A 19,267-nucleotide genomic window follows, 5' to 3' on the forward strand; every position below is an offset into this window, starting at 1 on the left:
GTTCACCTTTTAATTGGAGTTCTCGGAGTCCACGTTATATATATATATATATATATATATATATATATATATATATATTGTAGAGCGGGGAAAATTCAGGCCGGGTAGATATTAAAAATTGTCCTCGATCTACTCCCTGTTATTTTTCTGAAATCGTCCTTGTTTCCCGACCCGTACACGAAAAAATCTCCAAACCCCCGCCACTTTCGGTGCGAAGATTGGGACATTTTTGGAGATTATCTCTGATTTTATTTGACATATTTGGGAACAACCGATCTTGACAAGTTATGTTATCACAATGTCGGGATCTGAAAATAAGAGTTGTTTTATTAAGATCTTACATTATATTAGGAAATATAACTTATTTTTTTTTCATTTTAGTGTTAAAAATAGTTATTCCTATTGTGTTTGACATACTAAATAGTTCATAAATTATTCTTAACAGTTTTGTAAAATTATATGGCCTAAAGCGTTCTCAAGTGTAGGTTTTAGTAGCACTTTCAACGCCTTTTAACTCATTTTCTTGTATTTTTTTATTAAATATTTTTCTTCTAGTACTCTATTCTATCTAAATTATCCGTAAACTTAAGTTAGACATGCATGTTTGAGATAACCCGTAAGTTCCATCTCCAACCTTTTTTTAGTTTAAATTACATGTTAAGAGCCCCTCATAGGTATGGACAAAACACATCAAGACACAATCAAGACGGTGAATAATTTTATTATAAATTATGATGGTATCGACGACCATAGATTCGCGACCAATGAATTTTTTTTATAAAATTATTCTTAAGTCAATATGACAACCCTAAGTAAAATGTATGATAATCTATATTTGTATTATGTATTGTAATTCTTAAGTCTGTAAAAAATATTCAAGGGCAGACTGAAGTCTTTTTCTGTAAACAGTATCAAATCTAAGAATTACATCTGGAAGAATATTGAGAAAATCATGTCTCAGAAGAATTATGAAGAAACTTGGAGTTGAATAAATCTGTTATGGGAAAAATATTCTAAGTCAAGTTCTCTACAAGTCACAGATTGAGTATTATAGAGAAGTCATTCGAGAACTCCAGAATGACTTATCGACAGGTCAGAAAAAGCTACTAGAGAACTCAGAGATATCGACAAGCCAAATTGAAGACATGAAGATTGGAGATATCGACAAGATATTTCTTCACTAGAGAACTCTGAGATATCGATAAGTCTATTTGTCTCGAGAGAACTCAGAGTTATCGATAAGTTAAAGTGAAGACATAAAGAAATGAGATCTCGACAATCCAAATTCTCTTATAGAGAACTCAGAGACTTCGACAAGTCAAAACTATGTAGAGTGATTAGAGATCTCGATAAGCAAATATACATATCGAGATGTCAAGTTCTCTATATACATAACTGGAGATCTTGAGATAAAATTCAAAGTACAAAGTGCAGACCGGTTCAATATCCAAGATAATCAAGCAACAAACAATCTAATCAGTTGGATTGACAAGTCTACAAAAGCAGCTTGAAGAGTACAAGATCAATGGCCAAGATTATCTGACAGAGCAAAGTCACAGACGTGCAAGATTACCAAAGATACATTAAGCCAGAAATAGAAAGATTTGGTTATCCAAAAATAGGATTTAGTACATGTTGTTGCATGTTGTGTAATAACCAATGTTTACTGTTCTATAAAATAAATACTGGATGCTTTGTTAGCCATAAAAATTAAGATAACAAAAATCTTGTATTCTCTCAAGTAAGAAGCTAAGCTCTTTATCATTAAAGAGCCTAGAAAATTTTGTAGCAAGACATTCTTAATTTTAATATAAAATTAAGTGAGTTTTGAAAGACCTGTGTTCTTTATTATTAGATCTTTAATTTTAGTATTAACACATTTCACTACAAGATTTAATTTACCTTGTTCACCACCATAAACAAATCAAGAAAAGCTCAAAAATACTAAAACACATTCACCCCCCCTCTGTGTGTTATTCATTACCTAACAAGTGATATCAGAGCAAACTCTGAAAGTAAACAGATTCAAGATCTTGGAAGAATGAATACACAGAAAATTAGTAGTATCAAAATCCCTACTTTTGATAAGACTAACTACACTCTATGGAAGAATAAAATGTTGTTATTTATCAGGATGGCCAATTTATTATATATTCAGATTCTCAATAATGGGCCTTTCACTTCTATGATAAGAGTTGAGGAATCTACAGATGGAGATATGGTCATTCCAGCTCATTATGCTCCTAAAGATCCTTCAGAGTACATTGAGCTTGAGAAAGAAAAAGTCTCCCTGGACAGTGGCTTGCAGTTGATCTTAATAAAGTCACTTGACAATGTAATGTACAACAACATTGTCAACTGTGACACTGCTAAGCAGATCTGGGAAAAGATAGAGATATTGTGTGAAGGAACTGAGGAAGTTAGATCAAATCAAAGAAGAATACCGATTTCACAGTATGAGGGTTTCATGGCTAAGCCAAAGGAAAACATTATTGATGTGTTTGAAAGGTTTAACAAGCTGATTAATGACTTGCAGCTACATGATTAATATTATGAAGCAAAGAAGTGAACTTGAAGTTTTTGCTCACACTCCCTGACCATTTGGAACAGAAAATCTCAGCAATCAGAAAAGGGAGAGACTTGAGTAGATTTACTCTGGAAGTTTTATATGGAATCTTAAAAACATATGAATTGGAAATGATTCAAAGGAAATCATATTGTAGATGGTTCAATTGCTCTTATTGTTAGTGAAAGCCAGACGTTTAATGATGAGCCAAGATTCCAGACTCCAAGTGTCTCAACTAGTGATCAAAGAAATAATGATTCACATGAACAAGTCATATTGGAATTGGAAGAATATGAGTTCTACACCCTGGATGAACTTGATGAACTAGATCAATCAATGGCCCATATGGCAAGAAAATTCTCTAACATTTGAGTAAAGAAGCCAAGATTCTTCAAGGGAAAAGGACAATCATTCAACAAAGAAAATAGCTGGAAAGAAAAGGGGAAGTACACACCTGATAGTAAAAATGGCTATAAAACTGGATCTATTGACATATCAAAGATAAGGTGCTATAAATGTTATGAGTTAGGCCATTATTCTATCGAATGCAGGAAACCCAAGAAAGCAAAGAAAGACAAAGCTTATCTTGAATTGGAAGCAAAGTATTAAGCTCTTCTGAAGAAACAGCAAAGCAAATCCTATATTGCAAAAGGAAAGAGTTGGGATGATTCTGACAATAATGAAGATGAGGAAGCTGGAAATTATGCATTAATGGCCTTGGAGCAAGGAGAGTCATCCTCATCAAAAACACAGGTACCAACTCTTACCACCATTGATTTAAATGTGAATCAATATAAGGAAACTATTGGTGAGACTGCGTAGCTGTATGTACAGTTACGTGATAACTCGATATGATAACAACACTAGAATAGGACAGGTTAATAATACTACGTCTACACAAAAAATCAGGAAGAATGAAGACAAGGCAAATACAAAGAATCAGAAGATTAGAAGAAGGCCTGAAGTCTGTCTACAGGTCACTGAAAGAAGTTCATTAATATGATCATGTCTCAGTGAAGAACAAAGGTTAAAGACTTTCAGGGTTTCAGAAATGTTGAAGATTCAGTATACAAGTGCTACCGGAAGATTTCAGTGTATTGGCATTGATTGAAGATAAATAATGTTCGAAGCATAGGAATATGAAGAATTGAAGACAGGGTATAGACAGAGGTTAATGAAGACATTGTCTAAAGTACCATAAAGGATTCCGGTGAAAGTACAGTTGTTTATTGACAGTCAGTGTCTGAAGCAATAAAGTTAAGGTAAGCTTAACAATTTAAATAAGGCTATAATACGAAGACCTGAATCGGGGTTAGTCGTCTGTGAACCAGACCAGTTGCACTAGGCGTCAACAGCTCGTGAAAGGAATCTGAGTATTATTTATAGAAGAATTGTTAAGTTGAGGAACGTACTTGGATTGAACATTTATATGTTAAAGTACGAGAAGAGGTGCGTGGGGTATATAGCTAAACAGCTCAGGGGACTGGCGAAGCTCAAAGTTTAATTGTTAAATTAAATAAATTATTTAATGGACTTTAATATAATTTATTTAATAAACTTAAAATGATTTATCTTATATACTTTAAATAAGTTTATTTTATAAATCTAAATTAGTTTATTTATATAAGTTATATTTAAGTTTATTTTATAAATTAATTTAGTTACAATTTAAACTTAAAACGAAAACAAAAAAAAGAAAAGGAAAAAGAAAAAGAAAATAGAAAAAAAAAGAAACAAAAAGGAAACAAAAAAAAAAACAAAAGAAAAACAAAAGAAAACAAAACAAAGAAAAAGGAAAAAGAAAAAAAAAGAAAAACAAATAAATGGAAACAAACGTGTACATGTTGTTTAAGTTTATGTTAAGTACATAAACATGTACTTGGAAAGCAGGTGTCGCCACAGGCAATCACCCCTCCCCCTTGTCGCCACAGAGCTGTTGTTTGTTTTTTTTGGTTAAGTAGTAGTAGTACTCTGAGTCGCAATACAAAGAAATAAAGTTATCGCCACTCAATCCTCAGCCACACATTATTGGATATAAAAGTCTACACTTTGCAGCAGAAGAAAGGAAGCTGTTAGGTCACACACACACTGTAGAGGGGGGGTGAATACAGTGTATAGTACACTCAAATCGAACTTAAAGAACTTGAGTAACAAACTTAATTGAAACAATAAACTCTGTTATAATATGAAACTGTTACCTCTCAGTGATGAACAAATATCACGAGAGCTGCTAGGGTTACAATGAATAATCTTCTCGAATATGATAACACTTCTAGTGTAAACCCTATGCCTGTGTTTATATACTACACAGTTACAAGATAATCGCTAATTGATATGAAATATAATTCTGCTTCCTAAAATATATCAATCAGATATCTTCTATTCCAAGTATTCCATTCTTCACGGAATTCCTTCTTCATGCATATCTCTTCTTATGTTTTATCTCTATCTTCTTTCCTTTAATCAGCTACTGTCTTCATCTGATCGTCCTTCAGCACTTAAGTTCTGATATCTATCTTCTGATGATTATCTCCTGATAATATAAGTACTGATATCCTTAAGTCCTGACTTCCAGTATAAGTACTGATCACCAGTTAAGTACTGATCTATCCTGTTCACACAAGATTTGAAAACTAAACATAAGACATATTAGCCATGACATTATCAAATATATCTAACAATCTCCCCCAACTTGTAAATTAACAAAATATACAAGTTAAACAAATATTTGATGATGTCAAAAACATTAAGTACAAATGCATGAGAAATAGACTAGATAACTACAACTTACAGTCCTTAAAGTTTTACCAATTTCAATTTCTGATAACAACTTCAATCTGCATAAATATCAGAATTTAAGCAGTTGTAGATCTTTGACTTGGCTTCATCAACTTCCGATCTCTCTGATGTCAGGAGTTGTTCTGAGATAGTTCTTCAACAAACATTTCTCAGCATATCTTAGTTCATCAATCATTCTCCTTTTAACACCTTTAAGCTCTGCAGTATCTTCACCAGTTTGAAAGATTGCAGCTCTGAGATCATTAATCTTTGCTTTCCTTAACTCCTGGTCTAGTCTTATAACATAAGCTTTGTCAGATTCAAGATTGAATTCAAGTCCCTTAATACCAAGATACGTTCTGATCTGTGCAGTATTAGGCTTCATATCAACAATATCCCCATTGTGATCTCTGTACTTTGGAACATATCTGCTGTCAGACTTAACAGAATAAAGCCTTTTCTGTCTCTGAATCTGTTCTTTTAAGTAATTTGCAGCAGTCTCTGTTATTCTGTCATCCACTTGAAGTAAGAAAAGTACATGCTCCAATTCTTCAAAATACTTCAAAGGAATGGCATTTTGTCTTATATGATAAACCCTACCATCTGTCATGAAATACAACATGATGTATTCTTTCAAGTAGGTATGGTAAACCATCTGTACAGATTCTAGTTGATTCAATCTCTCAGGAGTTGCTCCAATACCTGGTTCACTCAAGGAAGTTGGATCATCGGTAGTGTTGTGCACTCTTCTTTCATCAGCACTTCCCAATCCAGTTTTATCTCTAACTTCCTTTCCAGTAACTACTCTTGCTTCAAAACCACTTGGAGTAGTCTTCAAAGATTGAGTCTGTTTTGCTTTAGTGAATCCTGGTAGGAGTGTTTTAGATCTATTTTCTGATATCAAGTTAACTTGAGCACTGTCAGAGGTTACTTGCTTCTTCTGAATATCAGAACTCACAATGCCTTGACTCTGAACAACTTGAGCCATGTCAGAGGTTGTTTTAAGAACTTTTCTCGAAGTCAGAACAAGATCATCTTTTCCATCAGTAATTTCTTCTTCCTCAGGAGGTACATAAGGCTTGATAGGTTCACCAACCTTTTCTTTACCCTTGGATCTTGGATCTATCTGTGGTTGTGATCTAGCCAAAGTTTCTTCAGTATGTACCCTTTCTTTGATCACAATGCCTTTAGGTTTTGGAAGTAACTTTTTACCAGAAGCTTCAGATTTAGATGTGACTTTCTCTGATTTAAGTCTGGCTTCTTCTTCCTTTAAATTTTCCAAGTCCATCCCTGGATTTTCTTGAAGAAATAACTGTCTTGGCATTTCCTCATCAAGATCTAGAAGTTCATCAGAACTTATCCTTTTACCAGCAGCAGAACTTATTCTTTTTCCAGTATCAGAACTTGTTCTGTGACTATCTTGTCTTGATGTAAACCTTCTACCTTGACTATGACCACTACCCATTCCAGAGTTTCCTTGGTCATCTTTTCCATCATCCTTTCCTTGCAGTGTCTTGTTGGTTTTGCATTTGGACTTAATTACCTTCTCCCCCTTTTTTGCATCAGCAGGTAATAAAAGAGAGATAAGTAGTTCCACTGAGGTCTGGATTTCAGTAAGTTGTGATTGCTGAGAAGCTTGATTTGTCAGAATTTGATCAATCTGAGCTTGTTGCTTCTCTTGAGTTTTCTCAATATAAGCAACCCTGTCAATGGTAGGTTGGAAGAACTTTTTCTTATCAATTTTCCAAACGTGTTCCTGTTTGATAAAGTTCTCCTGAATCTTGTGTAGCTCTGCATGAGTGTTAGAATGAAGACCTTGTAGATGTTTAGTACTCAATGCAGTGACTCTAAGCTGGGTTTTAAAATCATTAGAATGTAACATTTCATCAGCTTTAGTCAAGTGCTCAGCAAGATGTAAAGCATTTGGAACACAGGAAACTGAGTTCCATTCCTTAGTCCACTCCTGACCTGCAGGAGTTTCACTCCAAGGTACTGGTGCATCCCCGATAACAAACTTCTTTACCAGTTCAGACTTTGGAAGAGTCTGTTGAGGAGTATGTCCTGAAGGACCTGCTTCATCAGCATCTACAGTTGTAGCAGCCTCACCAGTATCTCCAATATTTGCAGCATCAGAACTTAGAGAATCAGTATCTTCTGATAAGACAACAGTGTGAGTAGCAATGGAGGCTTCAGCATCCTCTAATTGCTGATCTGATATTAAGTTCTGATCAACCACCATATCCTGATGCTCACCTAAAATCTGATCATCAGCATCTTGATGCAGAGAAGGTGTTAGTGATAACTCAGGAGTTTGAACAGCATCAGTAACAGGTGTTGTGGAAGGATTATTTGCAGTTGGAGCTTCTAAGAAAAGTATTTCAGGCACAACCAGGTTCTGAATATCAATTTCAGCACCTGTGCCTGGATCAACAAGAGACACAGAAGGTGAATTAGCCTTGTCAGATACAGGTTCCTGAGATGGAGTTGATGGAGAAGAAGTGACTGGAGCAAATTCCTTATCTTGTGAGATCAGAGATTCCTGATCCCCTTCCTTAGCTGCTTCCTCCTCATCATCTGAAATTGGCCGTTGTGCCCTCTGTTTCTTGTACTTCCTTGTTAATTTAGATTCCTTGGGAGTTTCAGGAACCGTCATACGTCTAAGCCTCTTGAGAAGCCTAGAACCCCCAATTTCAGAATCCTTCTGAGAAGTTGCCTTCTCAGCTTTATTTACCACAGGTTCTGAAGAAGGAATCTGATCCTCAGAGTCTGATTCATCTCTCAAAGTAATTCTCCTCCTCTTTTGAGGTGTGTGAGGAACAGTCTTTGTTCTCTTTGGCTTAGAGGATGTAGGCTTCACAGTAGGTGCTGAAGAAGAAGGTTGAGCAGTCTGTGAAGTGGAGAGATAGGATTTGAGATAAGTTCTAAGGGTAGGTTGAGTAGAATGAGAGGTAGGTACTGAGATTGATGGATTTTGGTTATGGCGAGTTGATTGAACATTTGAGTAAACAGATTTGTAAGTAGCAGGATCAGCATTTACCAGAATCTGTTTCACAGACTGAGGGATCTGTAATGGTCTCACCATCGATTTCTTTGTGTCAGCATTTATCAGGTCATTAAAGTACCTTTTTGCAACCTTAAAGGGTGGGGTTTGAGTGCTGACTAACTGGGGTTCAGCAGTACAGTAAGTGTAAATAAGTTGACAGAATCTAGCAAAATAAACAACATTTCTATCCTCTGTCATCCTATCCCCAATAAAACCAATTATTCCAGTTGCAAAATCAAAATGAGTTTGATGGATAATAGCATACCCTATGTGCTGACTCAGAATTGGGATGGCATCAAAATTTGAACACTTGTTGCCAAAAGCCTTGGTGATGCAATCGAAGAAGAAACTCCATTCTCTTCTGATATTAGCCCGTTTTAAATGTCCAAGTTTCGTCAGACTCTTTTCATACCCCAATTCAGCCATTAACTCCCGAAGTTCTGATTCCTCTGGTATAGAGAAGGTACAATCTTCTGGAAGATGTAATGCTCTTTGTACTGTACCAGGAGTGACTACATAGGATGAATCACCCACTTGGAAGATAATACTGGGAGTGCCTCGTTTTCCACCATCATCAAAAACTCCAGTCCTCCAGAACCGCAGAACTTGTTGACTTGAAAATAATTCAGGCTGAGTTAAGGCGTACCCAACCTCACTATGTGCAAGAAGATCTTGCATAAAGTGCAAGTCAGATGGAGCGTCAGCATGATCAAGAATTGCAGCAAAGTTGTTTGGAACAAACTTTGCTCCATCAATGATTAAATCCTTTGGGGCCATGTGAAAAAGAATTGAGATTCAAGTATGCTTGTTAGGTGTTTGAGATAATATCTGTATGAAAACAACGGAAAAAGTAAAGTGAAGGAGAGTAAAAGTAAGAAGAGAGATAAAAGATGAAGAAATTAAAAAGATTACAGAAATCTTCTCTCTGCTGTACTTATAAATAAAATATTACCGTTGGACACCTGTCAGACATGCAGTAATAACGGATAGTTACTGGGCTCGAGAAAACATGAATGATTACTTACCCAGTTGCCTTGTTTCAAGGAAAAACCGTTCCTTTTATCAAGAGACACAGTTTTAATTCAAAATTTAAACCGTTAGCACTGAGTGAATTATTTTTCACTGCAACATTAATATTCTGAAAATGAATCAAGTTAAAAATGACCGAGATAATTTCGATGAATAAGTGCTGACAAAGAATCAGAACTTAAATAAAGACAAAATTTAAATGGTCATCAGAATATCAATCAGGATTTATCAACACAAGATAAAATAACTCAGAGACACAATCTTGAAGTAAAAACAGTTTTCATTAATATATCAAGTCAATACATTTATGAAATGGAAATTACATTAATACTTATACAAGATTTTCCCTAAGCTTCTAATCCTAACGTCAACAGCTTTAGTCCTAGTTAAGAAGCCTGACAAAGCTGAGGATGAAGAAGAACAGGAAGAAGACGAGATTAAGTCCTCTTCCTCTTCCTATCTTCGACGAACAAGATGGCGAGTCGTATGATTCGCTCTTGCTGACGGATAGCTTCCAGCCTTTCCTCCTCCAGGCGCTCCAGATGGCGATGATAATCCATCTCGAAGAATAGAAGGTGAGCCAGCACCTCCTGTGGAACAGAGTCCCAGATCTCCTCAGGAATGGCTGTTACATGCCACTCATGCTGCCAGTCGGCACAACTGAGCTCCATTGTGAAGGTTTGTGTGTTCAAAAACATGTTGTATCGAACCATTATGTTTTTGACAGAAGAAGGAGGATAAGTGTGTGAGAAGAATGTGATGGAAAGACTGATGTGAAGTGGTTGTTTATATAGGCAAAAGAATGCCAAGAGACGCAAAGATATTTAATGCTGACAGGTAGAATTAATTCTACCTCGTCTCCCTAGACTTTGAAAAAGAATAACAGTCATTGGAAAGAGGAAGCATGGTCTAGACCGCACAAAACACAAGAAACAGTGAACTGTTCAAGTACAAAACCATTAATCCTAATTATAGTGACTATTAATCTTCCACTTCAACATATGCGAGTACAAACTGAGACTGTTATTAAAATTTATTTACAGATAAGCCAAGTAAAGGATGAGACTGAGAAATCAGAACTTAGACCTATATTAGAACTTAACAGTCATCAGAACATAATTTCTTAACTCGAAAAAGGAATGCCCATCTTAGTAAATACTCATACATGTTCTGAGTTATGGACGTCAGAACTTAATCATCAGAACGTGTTACTCAGAACTTGTCCTCAGAATTTGTGCAATAATGACACAATGACTGTTTATCTAAAATAACATAGACCACCACAAAAATTTTCATCATTCAGATGGAGTGATTAGTGTGTGCATTAAGCTAAAAACAGACAAAGAGTAAAGTCTGATTCACTTCAGTATATCTTAGAAATAAGGCAAAACTAAAATTTTGCTAAAGATCTGTCATTGTCCTGAAACCTACTGAGGAATGAGTTCATGCTTGAGTCCACCTCAACTGTTTTGTGCTCATTTTATGCATCTTTTGAAATTCTATTTTACAGTGGCTTCTCAGTGTAAGTGAGTCACGACTGTTTATTAGAATTTATGCTATTATCAGAGTATTTCACCAGTAATCATAGAGTGTGAAAAGTCACCAAGAAAATATTTTGCTTTTCTAATGCATATTTACTTAATACCAGCAATGCACTTGGGTCGTTCCTTTCACATTTTTACTCTAGATCTCAAAGGAGTACCTGATTTTATTCTTTAATCTTTTTGCTTTTTCTTTTTATAAGAGAGGTCTATCAGCACTTAGTGCACTCAGCAGTTTTACTAGTATCAGAACTTAACAGATGAGTAGCATTATTCTAATTTGTGACTTAGTAATAAGATATACAAAGTGAACTTAACTAAGCTCAGTTATCAGAATTTGCTAGTGTCATAAGATTTCCATTGAAATAATTACTTCTTCCATGGAGTCATTTGTTTATTGAAGACTACTAGGTCAGTATCTAGCACAGTTATCCTCATAGGATTGAATAGGTACTAGAACAAACATATCACTTATCAGAGTTTAGAAACATATATCAGACAACAGTCAGTACTTAAAGACATTTATCAATTAAGCACAGAATACACAATGATATTAATTCTGTAAATACTGAGCATAAAGTCTGATAACACAGAACAAGTCTAAGCAGATTTAAAGAAAGAACCTGAAACCATTCCAAGTTCATTTACCAATCTTGTAAAAGTAGCTTCACATAATGGTTTTGTGAAGATATCTGCCAACTGTTGATCTGTGGGAACAAAATGCAATTCCACTGTACCTTCATCCACATGTTCCCTGATGAAGTGGTACCTGATGCTGATGTGCTTTGTCATTGAGTGTTGAACTGGATTACCTGTCATAGCAATAGCACTTTGATTATCACAGTAAATAGGGATTTTGAAATATGTTAACCCATAATCCAGTAACTGATTCTTCATCCAAAGAATCTGTGCACAACAGCTTCCTGCAGCAATATACTCTGCTTCTGCAGTTGATGTGGAAATTGACTTTTGTTTCTTGCTGTACCAAGAAACCAATCTGCCTCCAAGAAATTGGCAGCTTCCACTTGTGCTTTTCCTGTCAATTTTGCAACCTGCAAAATCTGCATCTGAGTAACCTATTAGTTTAAAATCTGATTCTCTAGGATACCATAATCCCAGAGCAGCTGTTCCTTTAAGATACTTAAAGATTCTTTTTACAGCTGTTAAGTGAGGTTCTCTTGGATCTGCTTGAAATCTTGCACAAAGACAGGTAGCATACATGATATCAGGTCTACTAGCAGTTAGATAGAGTAGAGAGCCAATCATACCTCTGTAGTCAGTAATATCTACTGATTTACCGGTATCCTTATCCAGTTTTGTTGCAGTGGCCATTGGAGTGGATGCACTTGAACAATCTTGCATTCCAAATTTCTTTAGCAAGTTTCTGGTGTACTTGGTTTGACAAATAAAAGTGCCTTCCTCATTCTGCTTGACTTGAAGGCCCAGAAAATAGCTAAGTTCCCCCATCATACTCATCTGATATCTTGACTGCATTAGTTTGGCAAACTTCTTGCAAAGTTTGTCATTTGTAGATCCAAAAATGATATCATCAACATAAATCTGGACCAGAAGTAAGTCCTTTCCATGGTTGAGGTAGAACAGTGTTTTGTCTATTGTCCCTCTGTTGAATCCACTTTCCAGAAGAAACTGAGCTAAAGTCTCATACCATGCTCTAGGAGCTTGCTTAAGTCCATAAAGTGCTTTATCAAGCCTGTAGACATAATCTGAATGTTTGGTATCTACAAAACCTGGAGGTTGTTCAACATATACCTCTTCCTCCAATTCTCCATTGAGAAAAGCACTTTTCACATCCATTTGAAAGACAGTAAACTTTTTGTGAGCAGCATAAGCCAAAAATATCCTTATGGCTTCTAACCTAGCAACTGGTGCAAATGTTTCATCATAATCAATTCCCTCCTGTTGAGAATATCCTTTTGCAACCAGCCTTGCCTTATTTCTTGTAATTATGCCATCACTATCAGTTTTGTTTCTGAATACCCACTTTGTACCAACAACAGATCTATTCTTTGGTCTTGGCACTAGGGTCCAGACTTTGTTTCTTTCCAATTCATTCAACTCTTCCTGCATTACTTGCACCCAATCAGCATCTTGAAGAGCTTCTTCTACTTTCTTTTGCTCAGTCTGAGAGAGAAAAGAATTGTATAAACACTCATTTGAAGTACCTGTTTTAGTTCTGACACCTGCATCAGGATTTCCAATTATCAAATCAGGTGTATGTGACTTTGTCCACTTCCTTGCAGATGGAATGTTTTCTCTAGAACTGGATGCTCCCCCATGATCCATGCTATCTTCATTTTCATTTTCTGATGCTCCCCCTGAAACTATGCTCTCCGTGTTGGATTCTTCTGTAACACCCCCAGATCCGGGGTCGGGGATCCGGGTCGTCACGGTCTTTCTTTCCACAATATCACTTCACTTAATTAATAATAACCCACCTTATGCTGTGACCCCACACTAACATACACCACAACCCGTTATAGTCTCAGAGATGAAATTCAAATAAGTACAAGTCTTTGAATCCACAATTTAAAAGTTATTACAACCCAAACGATTACTTGATAAATTTACAGTTAATTGCCATTATCTGCCACAAGTTATAATTATACATAATTGATTCTCAAAAGCAGATGGTCTAATCTACAATAGATCTACCTCTGCAGCTATAGCAGCTACGACATCAACGGGAAGACGCGGAACGCTTTCCACGCGCTTGCGCTGGGTCTGCTGGAGTCTGGTCATCTTTCCTAACTGTTGTTGTGTGATGAAAGAAGAAAGCAAGGGTGAGCAGCAAGCCCACCAAAATAATATGCATAATTATTTACAGTATATGAGTCTACTCATAATACTCATGAAAGTCTTGGTCAAAAGAAATGAACCAAGTTGATAACTTAATGCGATGAAGTCGCAAAATATTCAGTATATATATATACATATATACTTTTCAAAATATTGGAAGTCCTCTTCCATGCATAATATACACAAAGTCCCAGTGTATAACTGTATATAAAAAAATATCGTTGCAAGGTGATCTCATATATCTAACCTTGTCTCAACGTTTTTCTGAAAATCTTTGTCATTCATAAGACAATTATTAATTAGATATAAGTTTAAAAGATGAAGTTACCAAATACTTCGCTACACTTATATCATTCCCAAATACTACTTGAACTACCACCGTTCAAGTTATAATCAATTTCAAAAGTTCATCCCACTGATGAGACCACAAGATAAGACTTGAATAGATTCAATCTTTGAAATATTATTGAATGAAAAAGTTATGAGATACATTATTTAGCCCCGATATATATATATATATATATATCCACATATATATATCCCTTTAAACATTTCCTGAAACCTCTGTTATGCAAAGTATGAACAGAGTTTGAAACATCCAATGAATTTTGGAAAGGAAAAGAATTTTGGCATAAACCCGATATCTCGCTGATCAGGCAAAGATACCAATAAGTAACCTTTTCTACTAGTAGATGGACGAATTCCCCACTGGTCATCACCCTGGTCATAATTAAGACCTATGCTGGATTGCCACTCAGCCACCTATGCATTTGATGGACTCCCACTGAGCCACTTACACAATAATAGACCGTACCTCGGCCTGTCGCTTATGCCGACTCAATGAGAGGGGCTTACTTCCCGAACGTTGGGCAAGTAATCAATTCATTTACCAAATCTGCAACCTTGTTGCGAATATAAAATACACCACAGAGCCGGATTTCCCAGGTTTTGAGCGGGTATTTAAATCCCCTTTAAAAAGGAAGATCTTAAATATAAAAATGAGTTTTGGGATCCGCTCTGACTTTTAAAATCATTTTGAAGACTCGAAAACTCTTTAAAGAGTGTTTGGAGTAAGGCTGATTTAATGAAGTAAATCAGTCCCCAGAATATTAGAAATATCTGAATATTATTAATTAAATAATATTCCCATAAAGAATAGTCTTTATAAAAATAATTGAAGTAGAAGTATTAAAATTTATACTTGAAACGAGTATTAAATAACCAAAGATATACTTATATGAAAGTATTATCTTTATTTGAATAATCGAAAATAAGCTTGATTATTAACACCTTATTCTTTAATAAAATAAAGAATATATTTCAGCAAATAATCGGAGTCATAGATCCTCAAATGATATTCAAATAATATTCAATAAATAAAATACGCTGAGTCCTAATATCTCGAATGAATATTATAAATAATATTCATTAAATAAAATAAAGAGTCTTAAGTCCTCGAATGAATATTCAAAATAATATTCATTAAATAATATAAAAGAGTCATAAGTCCTCGAATGAATATTCGAAATAATACTCGATAATAAATAAAGTTTAAAGTTATCGAATAAACCTTATTCGATTAATAGTTTGAAAACTATGACCATATATATGTATATATATATAAATATATATATATATATTCATATCCATATATATACAAAATCTACTCGGGATCCTCGACTCCCGGTTTTAGAAAATATTTTCACCTTTTGGGTCCCTATACTAAGGGTATATGCAAGTTACCGCTATCCTCTAGCATAGGTATTATCAACTGAACCAACAGATATATATTTCAAGAATATGAAACAGGCATGCATATATACCGTATCATATGCTACAATATATCGCAAGAATTTGCTAAATAACCAACATGCATCTATCGCAAGATAATGCATATACAAGTGTATTCATCACAACAACAGTATAACGGATAGAATACTTGCCTGAGCGACTGGGGATTACGAATGGCTCGGGACGAGTCTGGTAACCTATAAACAACAAGTAAGTTGGAATTAAACCAAAGTCACTTGTAAATCTATACTTTAACTAACTTAGACTCTAACGCTTGTTTTGCGCTCACTGATTCGCTTAAGTCACTCGGGTACCCTCGGCTCCACCATTTTTAATAATTTAACCTTACGAGTTTTAAAGCGATTCCTTCGCGAATGTCTTACCAACTGCCTAACACACTTACCATAAATGTTTCATACATTAATTAACCCTTTTTGGTCTTTAACCTATGTTTCAAAGTAAGGCGAGGGAAAAAGTTTCGTTCGCGAAATGCCGTTACTTGAAACGGTCGTTTCTCCTAAACCGTGCATCGGAATCGAACGAACTACATATCAAAACGAAGCTCGTAACATGAGCTATCTAAACATGGCAGTGGTCATAATCTAGCAGGGGGTTCTCGGGTCCTAATGCTATGCACAAAAACAGTCCAAAGAAAATCGGACGTTACGACGGCTATGTTTACGCGATTTCCAATATTTTTAAACCATTCAAACCCATTCCAAATCAACCCCAAATCCAACCTCAAATCCATCATACAACAAACATCCATCCTTATCACATCATAACAATCCCAGCAAATCCACATTAACCATTTATACTATTCTTTATCATGAATTTAAACTACACTTAAGTTCATTAATCAACAACCAAGATTTACAACTTCAAAACAACCCAAAACCCATTAATCTCTACATACACAATCATCAAGCCTCTCATGAACTCTAATACTCATTTTATGCTCTTAACTTTCAATAACAAAGCTTGGTTAAGAGATTATACCTTCCTTGGAGAGTGGAGAATCAAGGGGATGGCTTGGAATCATCTTTAAAGCCCTATCCAAGCTTAGTCTAAACAAAACTTCAAGAACACAAATTTTAGTTCTTGAAAACACTATTCACCATCTTCTTTGATGATTTATAGAAAAAGATTGGCTTGGATTTAGAAGCTTAAACTTATAGGAAGTATGTAACTTAACTAGGAGAAGCTAGGATAATTACCTTGCTAAATAGTAAGTGGAGGAGCTTGGATCTTCAAAATTAAGAAAAGGACCCGTGAGCTTCCATGGAGAAAGAAGAAGAGAGAATTTTGTGTTTTGCCTGTTTTGATTTTTTGGTTGGTTGATTTGGTTTTTGTTTTTGATTTAGTAATTTACCTTCTTGCCCTTGGATTTGTGTGGTTACAAAGCCACCACACCTCCTCCTTCCCATGTCATGCTTATCTCATCCACATGATGTCATCCTTCCTTCCTTGTCTTCTTTCTATTGGTTGGATGACATCATTCCCATTAATCCCTTTGATTAGCTTCCTAATCGTTTGCCTAATGACCGCTGATCTGTTGTACGGTTCGCTTAACTTTCGTTTTTGTTTATCGTTTGAGGGATCATACCCGGGATCTTATTACTTAGGTTCCCTTAACCTTTCTCAATATATTATATTCCTTTTATGATCCTCTCCTATAATCCTTTTATTTAAATCCTTTTTATCCTGTTACCTTTTTCTCAAATCTTTCCGTATCTTGTGGATTTCCGGGAAAAATCAAAGTGTTCGGAATTGGATTCTGACGATCTTTACATACACTTATATACCACATAGAGTACTAATAATATCCCATAAGATCAATAACAGAACCCCTACATAGCGTGGCATGAAAAGTTTTCTCGTTCAGCAAAAACACTATTCATAAGGGTTTCAAAATTTCTCAAAAATTGGGGTTATTACATCTTCAGTATTTAGATTTTCAGCACTATTAGAACTTGGCTTATCAGAACTTGACGAATCAGAACTTGAAGAGCCATATGCATGTTCTAATGTTTCTTGAGATGTGGTAGAATCTTGAGTATGCTCCCCCTGCATAGGTGCATCTTCCTTTAACGTAGTCACCACAGTTTCAATAACATCAGAGTTTAATCCGTCAGAGTTTGTAGTATCAGGACTTAGACTGTCAGGTTTTTCAGTATCAGAATATGAGTCTTCATTTTCAAATCTCAGCTGATCATGATCAACGAAATCTTTAAGACCAGTGATCTTCTTGTCATCAAAAGAGACATTGATAGATTCCATGACCACTTTTGTTCTCAAATTATAGACTCTGAAGGCTTTTGTGGAAAGTGGATATCCAACAAAGATTCCTTCATCAGCTTTTAGATCAAACTTTGATAGCTGTTCAGGATGAGTCTTGAGAACAAAACACTTGCATCCAAATACATGAAAATATTTCAGATTTGGCTTCTTTTTCTTCACCATCTCATATGGTATTTTTCCATGCTTGTTAATGAGTGTTGCATTTGAGTAAAACAAGCAGTCTGCACAGCTTCAGCCCAGAAATAGGTTGGAAAGCTTTGCTTCTTCAAGCATTGTACGTGCAGCTTCAATGAGAGTTCTATTCTTCCTTTCAATAACTCCATTTTGCTGTGGAGTTCCAGGAGCAGAAAATTCCTGCTTTATTCCATGGCTTCTACAGAAATCTTCCATTATCAGATTCTTGAACTCAGTGCCATTATCACTCCTTAGAATTTTCACAGAATTTTTGACCATTTTATCCAGCTGTTTGACATGATCAATCAAGATAGATGCAGTTTCACTTTTTGTGTGCAAGAAATACACCCATGTGTATCTGGTGAACTCATCCACTATGACCAACGCATACTTCTTCTTTGCAATAGACATGACATTTACTGGACCAAATAGATCAACATGTATAAGATGATAAGGCTCAAGAATTGATGATTCAGTCTTGCTCTTGAATGAGGATTTTCTTTGTTTGGCTTTCTGACATGAATCACAAAGACCATCAGGAGCAAATACTGTGTTTGGCAATCCTCTCACAAGATCTTTCTTGACCAGTTCATTTATATTGTTAAAATTTAAATGAGAGAGTTTCTTATGCCAATTCCAGCTTTCTTCAATTGATGCTCTACTTAACAGACAGATTGCAGAGCCATCGGCACTTGTTGAAAGCTTAGCTTCATAAATGTTACCACGTCTATATCCTTTCAGAACAACTTTGTCTTTAGATTTACTCACAATTTCACAGTGTTCTTCAAAGAAATCAACATGATAACCTCTGTCACAGATTTGACTTATACTCAGAAGGTTGTGTTTAAGTCCTGAGACCAGAGCTACTTCTTTAATGATGACATTCCCAAGATTGATATTGCCATATCCCAATATTTTTCCAATGTTGCCATCTCCATAAGAAACACTTGGGCCAGCTTTCTCCACAAAGTCTGATAGCAGGGCCTTATTTCCAGTCATATGACCTGAACATCCACTGTCCAGAACTAGAATATTCTTCCTGTTGCCCTGCAATCATAAGGACCACTAATTATTAGTTTTAAGGACCCAGACTTGCTTGGATCCTTTGGTCTTATTAAGTTTGTTAACATTTGCAGCGGATTTAGCATCAGAGTTTATGTTAACATTTTTCTTATCAGAACTTACATTATCAGACTTTGAATCATAATTTATACTAGAAGGAACAAT

This window comes from Apium graveolens, chromosome 4, assembly GCF_009905375.1.
Source record: "Apium graveolens cultivar Ventura chromosome 4, ASM990537v1, whole genome shotgun sequence".
NCBI lineage: Eukaryota > Viridiplantae > Streptophyta > Magnoliopsida > Apiales > Apiaceae > Apium > Apium graveolens.